Genomic DNA, 8,626 nt, shown 5'->3' on the forward strand with positions numbered 1-8,626 from the left:
ATATGCAAGATTCTAGCTTTCAGTGATAAAACACAAAGAACATGTGAGCTGCAGCAAGCCCCAAAGAAATGAATTGTGATGCAAGTTTTGAAGTGGGTAGGATACAAATGGAGCTTATCAGACAAAGGATTCTGACTGATAAAACAAGATTTTATGTTCATTTCGTGGTTCTTTACAGAGTCAGAAACAATAACAAAGATAACACCAGCTAGAGATTGATGTATGACATTTACAGGAAAAAAATCACAACAGCTTTGATGACTGAGGTGTGCTTTACATCGCGGTCTGGCTTCGAGGTTGCTGCATTAATGTCTGTCAGATATCCTCATGACTCCAGATGCAGGGACAAAGTATTATCTACAGGAAACAGAGGCATGGATAGAGCTAATGTGACAAACATTACACAGGTTTACTCAGTTTTCTTCAAGGTTATGTGCAGCAATGGCATAATTAATTTGAATAAGCTCTGATGGACGTATTTACTCTACCTGAGCAGAAAACGAAAGAAAAAACAAAACACAAAAACAACAGACTGAGAAAGCAAACAACCAGCTGGCAAAGGCGGTGGAAGAATTATCAGCTGAAAAGGCAGGTACACTGATCACCTCTGGGTGTCCTGTGGTGTCTGGCAACGAGCCTTTGGGTCCTCAGGGTTGCCAGGTGGGGCCTCCGTCAGTCTGGTTTGCTCTGCTGCATCCTGCAGATGCATAATCAGTTTGGGATCTTGGGACTTTTGAGTCAACGCCTTGGGCTTTGTTGTTGTGCAGCTTGAGCTGACTTTGGCCAGCTTTTGTGGTGTGGGCTGCAAACCTGATGCTGCTGCAGGAGGCTGGCTGATGCTATTTGGAGATCTCCTTGATCTTTAACAAGGTAGAGTGTGTTAGGCAAACATCCACATGACTGCCAGCTGGACAGTGCATTGTAATGAGAGGATCAGCTTCACCTGTCAATGGTCTTGATGTGTGTGCACGGCTGATTCGTGTATTTCTCACTGCAGCTAAAGGACAAAGGGGAAAAAAACAGACCAAAATAAAGTTAGATTGTAAAAATTCTTTATTTTTGGCAGATCTGACTGGCTGTTCTTCAGCTTCAGTCCAGATTGTCTGTGTTAGACAGATTCTAAGTTCTGGAGACACGCTGGAGTGGCAGCTGGGTGGAGAACACAGAAGGGAGGAGATGAGGGGAAAAATAGACCGAGAGCGCATTGGTGCCTTGCTTACAGCACAGTGAGCTTCAAAGACATGTTGACATTTTATTAATGTTATCTGTTTGTACAAGGACATCAAAACAACATGCATAGATTAAGCCGCCTCTTCACCCAAAACCATCAAAAGCTTAATATGGGTTTATTGTACAACGTATGCTATTGTTTCTCTAGTTGTTGCACACTAAACATGAATGACATGATTGGATGAATTGCAAATTAATTGATTTTTTAAAAAAGTACTTCTATTTTTTTTTCTTGGGGAAATAACTGGAAAGAAATTGAAAAGCTTCTGTTTGTGAAATCAAACACATTTTCAATACTTAAAAATATATCATTACTTTATTTTTACATACAGTCTTTATTGCAAGCTTAGAAATGGGCTACAGCGATCAGAGCTTAGTCACACACTGACATGTCACTGCACCAGATATCAGCTACGTTCATCAGAATAATGATGCACCATCACAAACATGAATATTACATGTTCCAAATGTGAAAAACATGCACATTTCAGATTGCAGCTCATGTTAATTAACAGTCTACATGTTATTTAGTCTCTAACACTAACACGGCAGCCTCAAATGTGAGAAAGAGAAGAAAGGATTTTCTAGAAGCAATCCCCAGGTTCTAACAGATGAAATCTGGAGGGGAAATGTCATAAATAAGTAGATGTTTTTAATGCACTCATCTATTAGGATGCTTAGAAAATCAGGCTTTGCTGAAGTGATCAAAGAGCCAAATAAAAATGTTCTGTTTATTGTTTTAGTCATTAGATAATAAGATTTTCTCAAATTAAAAACGTCTGACAGGAGGAATGAGGTCAGGATGGCATTTCTAAATTACAAAGTGAAGCTGCAGATCCTAACAGTCAGTGGAATTGCGCTTCCCTTGAACTGAATTATTTATTGAAAATAAAAAAAGACAGAAATTAAAGTTAAAGATGTAATTCTAAAATTACTACAAGTACTCCTTACAGATATACTGTAATAACATATAAAACTAGAATTTCCAAGAAAAACTTGTCTGTGACTACATCCATTTAATTTAACCCAGTAATGAACGAAAGAACAGATTACATTTTACTCTTTTTCTTCTCCAGAGTCAAATTTACTTCCAGCAGTTGGTATTTTTTTCCAACTTTCACTCAAAGTGCTTTGCACAAACTATAGCTATGGAAATGTGAATACCTGTCCAGTTGTTTATGCTTCCAGACTTTTGTAATCGGAGTTGACAGCGAAGCGTCATCATAATGTTGTGGGCTGGTTTTGCTCCATAAGGAACTGGTGGTCTTCATAAACTAGATGGCATCACGAGGAAAGAACATTAAGTCAAAATATTGAAGAAACATCTAAAGACAAAGTGCTTACAAAGTAGCTTAAGGACAACAGTGTCTGTGTTTTGGTGTGGCCATCACAAAGCCCTGATCTCAATCCTATAGAGAAATCATTTTAGTCAAAAGAAGATGGGTCTGATTAAACTTCAGATATTGAAAAAAGATTTATGTGTCATTTTACTCAGTGTATGTAAACTACTGTAACCATCAGAAAGATGCTGTTTATCTGAAAGGAAAGGCTTGGGCCAGAAGTCCTTTTTACAAGATTTTTTGGAATCAGGAAATTCAAAACACATACTGTTCTTCAGTTAAACAGAAATACAATTTGAGTTTTTTATTAAATGCTTTATGAAAAGGCTGCCTCAGTCTTTTGTTAGCCTCATTTATGGACAAGGATTAGAATAAAGCAACCACAGAATCAGAACTGAATTAAAACTTTCTCACTAACCTTTTGCTTTTACACTATTGCTGCTAGTTGAAAAAACACATTGTTTGAAAGAATCTATTTAAATATGCCGTTATCAGCACAGAAACAACACGGTTTTCAGACATCCACCGTATTATTCTTTAAAATGTCATATTTTAATAAAAGAAACTTCTTGAAAATAGCCAGGTAAATCAATCATCTGCTCCTCCTCTTTTGTCCGGTCTTACAAGAGTATCATTTGTTGCAGAGAGTCCACCTCAACAGCAAAGCAAAATTAAGTCCATGCTGTAGAGCAAGAGCTGCCATGTTCACTTGCTTTGCATAATGAGATGTGATCACGATATGGACAGAATGCAAGCACGCATAAATCATAGCTGAAATTAGAAAGTCGTGATTAGATTGTTCAAAAGCCAAGCAGCGTATTGAGATATATTGACCAGAAGTACAAAATGAAAGTCAGGCCTCATGGGTCATGTAGATAATCTCATGTCAAATAAAAGGAAATAACCTCATCAACTTAAAAGAAACGCAAAAAATAAATAACTTCAACTGAAAGATGGAGTCAATCCGGTGTGTGAGGGTTTACACAGTAATGACTCGTTTGAAGAGTTTCTGCCAGGTTTCAGAGCTCATCATAACTGGATCAGCTCTGCTGAAAGTCTCTAATGACATTCTCATGGCCCCAGATAATAGACTTGTGTCTGTTCTGGTTTTGTTAGATCTCAGTGCTGGTTCTGATCCAGACAATCACAATGTTCTCACACAAGGCTTGAACATGCTGTAGGTATCAAAGCAGCAGTGATAGGCTGGTTTAAATCAGATTTTTGTCCTACGGATTCCAGATTGTTTGTGTAAATGATAAATCTTCTTCACACTCCAGGGTTACTCATGGAGTTTCACAGGGTTCAGTGTTTGAGCCAATTATACTTCCAGTTGGTAAAATCATCAAATAGCATGGGATACATTTCCACTGTTATGTTGATGATACTCAGCTCCATTTATCCATAAATCCAATCAGTTCAGCATGTCTTGAAGACGTTAGAACCGGGATGAATTTTAATGAAATTTTCTGCTTTTAAATTCTGACACGACAGAAGTTGTTGTCCTTGGACCATCCCATTAAATTTACCTCTGATAATAAAGCAAAGAACCTCTGTGTTATTTTTGACCAGGACATATAATTTAAATCCTATATTAAATAGGTTTGAGTATGAAGTTCTCCAGAATTTCTGGCAAACTGCTACTTTCACTATAGACTATGAAAAACCCAGTGAACCGACACCAGAAGGTGTCATGGCACCCCAAACCGTCACTGACTGTGGAAACGGCACAATGGACAAAACCCAAATGGATTCTACGCCTCTCTACTCTTCCTTGAGATTTTGGACCTTGATTCTGAGTGAAATAAAAACTTTATTTTCATTGTTTCCAGTGACTCTTGATGTCCTGCCTCCAGCCTCAGTCCACTCCTTGTGAAGCTCCTTTGACTCATCTGTCCTGATAGCAGTCTTCTCCATGGTCCTTACTGACCCTGCTGAGAGGATGTGACAACATGAGTTTCCAAAATGTCACTTTTTCACAATATTCTAACCTTGTGTGATAAATAATTTTAGGTTTTCATTATCTGTAAATCTAAATAATTCAGATTACACGAAATAGAGGCTTGAAATATTTCACTCTATATTTTTTTAAGGATGTGGCTATATTTTGGTTCTGAAGACAAACACAGCTAAACTCTTACTGTCCAAATGGGCTCCCGTAGTCCGATGTTTTATTGATGCAAAGATCTTTGTGTAGCAAAGAACCAGCCTGTAAACTTAAGAAATACTGAAACATCAGTTGTTTTCCATATTCTATAGCAGTTAATTTAGATTCTCAACTGTGACATTTGTCAGATGTGAATATTCTCTCTTTAAAATCCTCCTGCCAGAGGATATAGTTGCATTAAAATATCATATTCAAAGCTTTTTCTAATGTTCAAAGTTTTTTTTTTTCCACCAATGAGCTCTCATTTTCAGACTGGCATAAAATGTGGACTATGTTTCTTTATGTCAAAGAAATTGTTTTATGCTTTTCATCCCACTGAGGCAGATTTCACTTCCTTCAGGGAACAATACTTTGCTGTGGAGTACATCAAAAGGAGAAGACACTTGGACGTATGTGCAAAAGGCATTTGATCAGTGGTGGTCCACTTTTTTGCTTTCATCAAATGGAGGGAATGTTTTGGTAGCAGATGCAAGACTGAAACGCAATCATAAAGATGTCCTTCAGAAATACAATTTACAGAAATAACATCCTAATTACCAAGCATCATGCAAACTTAGTTTAAGTACTATCTGTCTAATTAGAATACATATTCAAAATTCAATATGCTCGGCACAGATTGTGTTTTGCATGAAATCTGGACAGAAGCAGGATGTGATAATTTGAGAATAACAAACACAAATAAAAATGGAGGTGGTCGAGAAGCAGGGTGGGTTTTGTTCTTTTTGGATTGTAGTTTGTGATATGTGAGCTGTTTGTAGCTTGACCTCCACACCAGAGACAAAAGCTTAGCCTCAGAGGGCCATGACTGCTTCTTTATGATTGTGTTCATTATGAGTGACTCAGAAAATAATAATATTTGAGGCATAATGCTGTGGAGGAAAACAGTTCAAGAGCAAAGCATGCTGAAAATATTCACCAGTGCAGGAATGAATCAGTTTTCTGATGCAGATTAACAGCAGCACGTTTTATTGATTTTTAAAAGTTGTAACTTTAAAACAGACTCTTTGTCAAATAATCATTTCTGAGTCTTACTTTAACATGACTAGTTAAAGTAAGATCATTAAAGTAAAATAATTAAAAATAATGGGAAGTAGCATGCTTATATTTGTGCAAATAGTGCTGTGTTGATGTATTTAAAATAAATATAGACTTTAAAATGCAGGAACTTGGTTAATGATGACTTTGACACTGCAAACATTCTGGACAGTGTTTTTCCAAAAGTGTTTCATTTTTCTTTGCTCCAGAAACTCCACTGTGGCAAAGCAGAGCTCTCCTTGAAAAGAAAAGAAAGAAAATGCTCCACATATTTCCTGAACTTCTCCAAAACAACCTTCTCAGCTTATAAGAAAGTGGTAGAAAAGAGAGAGACCCTGATAATTTTCCATGGAAGGTGATGTTTCGTATTGTTCATTTAATATGATTACAATTTCTTAACATAAAGCTTCTTAGTGGGATATTACAAAATTATTTTTATTTATTTAGACACTGATGTGAAAGAAACAACTGTTTTAATTTCAGTTCTGTGGAAGACATGGAATCATTTCCAAGATGGCGGTGTGTCCTTCAGGTGATTATTCTGCCTTCACTCGTGCCTAGCTTTGCAAATAGCTAACAGTTGCTCCAATAAACACCCGTAAGTATCTTACTGGTTGATTTTTACTGACGTGGAAACTGTAAAACTGCTACATATAAACAAATACAAATTATTTGAATAAATCACATAAACACAAGGTAATATGCCAAAAAATAGGCATATAATCGACTTAGACTAAGTGCACACACACAAAAAAACCCTCATACAACTAAGATTTAGAATGATGCTAATTTGCATTGGAAATACTAAAGGGACGCTAACTAGCGCTAATTCGTGTCTTGTGTTTCTCCGATTTTCAGACCTACGTAATTTAAAGTACCTCATATGAGCGTCTAACACAACACACCTTATAGAAACACAAAACTCACAGGTAGACGTTCCCAGGTAGTCAGGAAGGCATGGGAAAGTTTATAACTGCAGAAACTTGGTTATTTATGGATATTTATGTCTATGGCTTACATCCTCATTCTCAGGAAGTCACCCAAACTACGGAAGCCTTGTAGGACAAACTGTACCTCAAACTATAACTTTCAGTGGTAGTACAGGGTAATATGTCATTATTATGTTCAAAAACTGGTGGTAGTGTTTTAAATCTCAATAATGTGTCTGTTTTATTGTATAATTTTGTAGTATGAACTGAAATTTGAGTTAGCTGTTGTGAAGTGTGAGATACAACTGCTAAAGTATTTGCCTATTTTTTTTTAAACACCAAAGTACATAATGAATACATATTGTTGTAGAAAGCATCACTAACATTTTCCACCTTGCTGCTTCCTATTTAACATACTAAAAGCAAGGAAAAACCTAATGTGGTCATGTTTTTTCTTCTGCCATTAAAGTTAGATGTAATGTGTTTGTTAATTGTCTCTTCCTTATTTATTTAAGAATCTATTTGGCTTAAATTTAAAATCAATTCCTCAGGAAATTCCAATTACTTCCTATAATTAGTTAGTAAAAACAGCCAGCATCTCATTAGTCAAGATGGCAGGTCTTTACCAGCATTTGGAATCAGATTTTAGACACAGAGTTTTCCTTTCTCAAAGTGCTTGCAAGGGTGAACAACAGTACAAGAGCTACCTCAGTTTAGATAGTATAAATGTAAAAATATTTCATAGAGAGGTGGATGTCATATGCTTCTGTTTGAGATGGAGTCCCTGGGAGAGGACACTAGGAGCCCTCACAGAGCAAATGCGATGAATGCAAAAGTTGGCATTCTAATCTCAAATTGTGCACAGCACTGTGCAGTTTAATGGATAATGGGATACAAAACTGGTCACACATCACATCTGTGTGAACGGGTTCTTGCTGACGCGCCCCATACAATGTGTCACAATCTATTACTGTTCCCGGCACACACCAGACACACTCTGTGATTGTTCTTCCTGCCATTCTTTTGCTGGTGCCGAAAAAGAAAAGGCTTGCTCAATCACACGTAGAAATGGAGTGCACACACACACACACACGCACGCACGCACGCACGCACGCGCGCGCGCGCACACACACACACACACACACACACACATGACTCATAACTAATTGTGTTCACAACAACTCACACACAAACTCCAGACTAAGCACTCACATGCTATCGTCCTCAGAGACAAACACTTTCTCCTCTTTCTGATTTTGCATGCAGGGCATTAATTGCCTGCATGATCAATTACAGACATCTCAGCTATGCCCATGTGACATATATTGTTTATAAGCACAGATGCGGCTCCATAATCTCTGGTTTTGCATGGGAAACAGAAAGGGAGGGCTCCTTCGTACTTGCCTTAATGAGTCATTCTAACTTTTTTTTTTTTTTTGCAAAAGCACCACAGTCTGACATCGATGCTGAGTGAGACCTATGATTATTTTTGGTGAGGTGACTCAGGCAGTAATTTTGCTCGTGTGACACGTATGATATGTTTTCTGGCATTTCTAAAATGTATGAAAAGGATTACTGTTAAGATCCCAGGTTGTCTAGTTGTTTTGTAGTTTAATTTGATTCTAGTTTCATTATTATTCTATGTTAGTTTCTTATTTTGATAAATTTAGTCTTGTTCCTGTTTTTCTTTAGTTCAGTCCTTCCTTAATGATTCCAGTTTATTTGTTGTGTCTAGTTATTCTCTGGTTTGTTTTACTGTTATTTTCATTTTCTAGTCCCCTCTGTACCATCCCTTGTGCCCTCTGCCACTTTTTCTCGTTCTCTCCCTTTCCTCAGTCTGCCTTATGTTCTCCTCCTCTCACACCTGCAATCAGTTAGCTAATCAGCCAAGCTTCATTGTTTCAGCGTTGAACATCCCAGTACTTCAG

Source organism: Poecilia latipinna, unplaced genomic scaffold, assembly GCF_001443285.1.
Source record: "Poecilia latipinna isolate Pla-1442-1.1 unplaced genomic scaffold, P_latipinna-1.0 Scaffold259, whole genome shotgun sequence".
Taxonomy (NCBI): domain Eukaryota; kingdom Metazoa; phylum Chordata; class Actinopteri; order Cyprinodontiformes; family Poeciliidae; genus Poecilia; species Poecilia latipinna.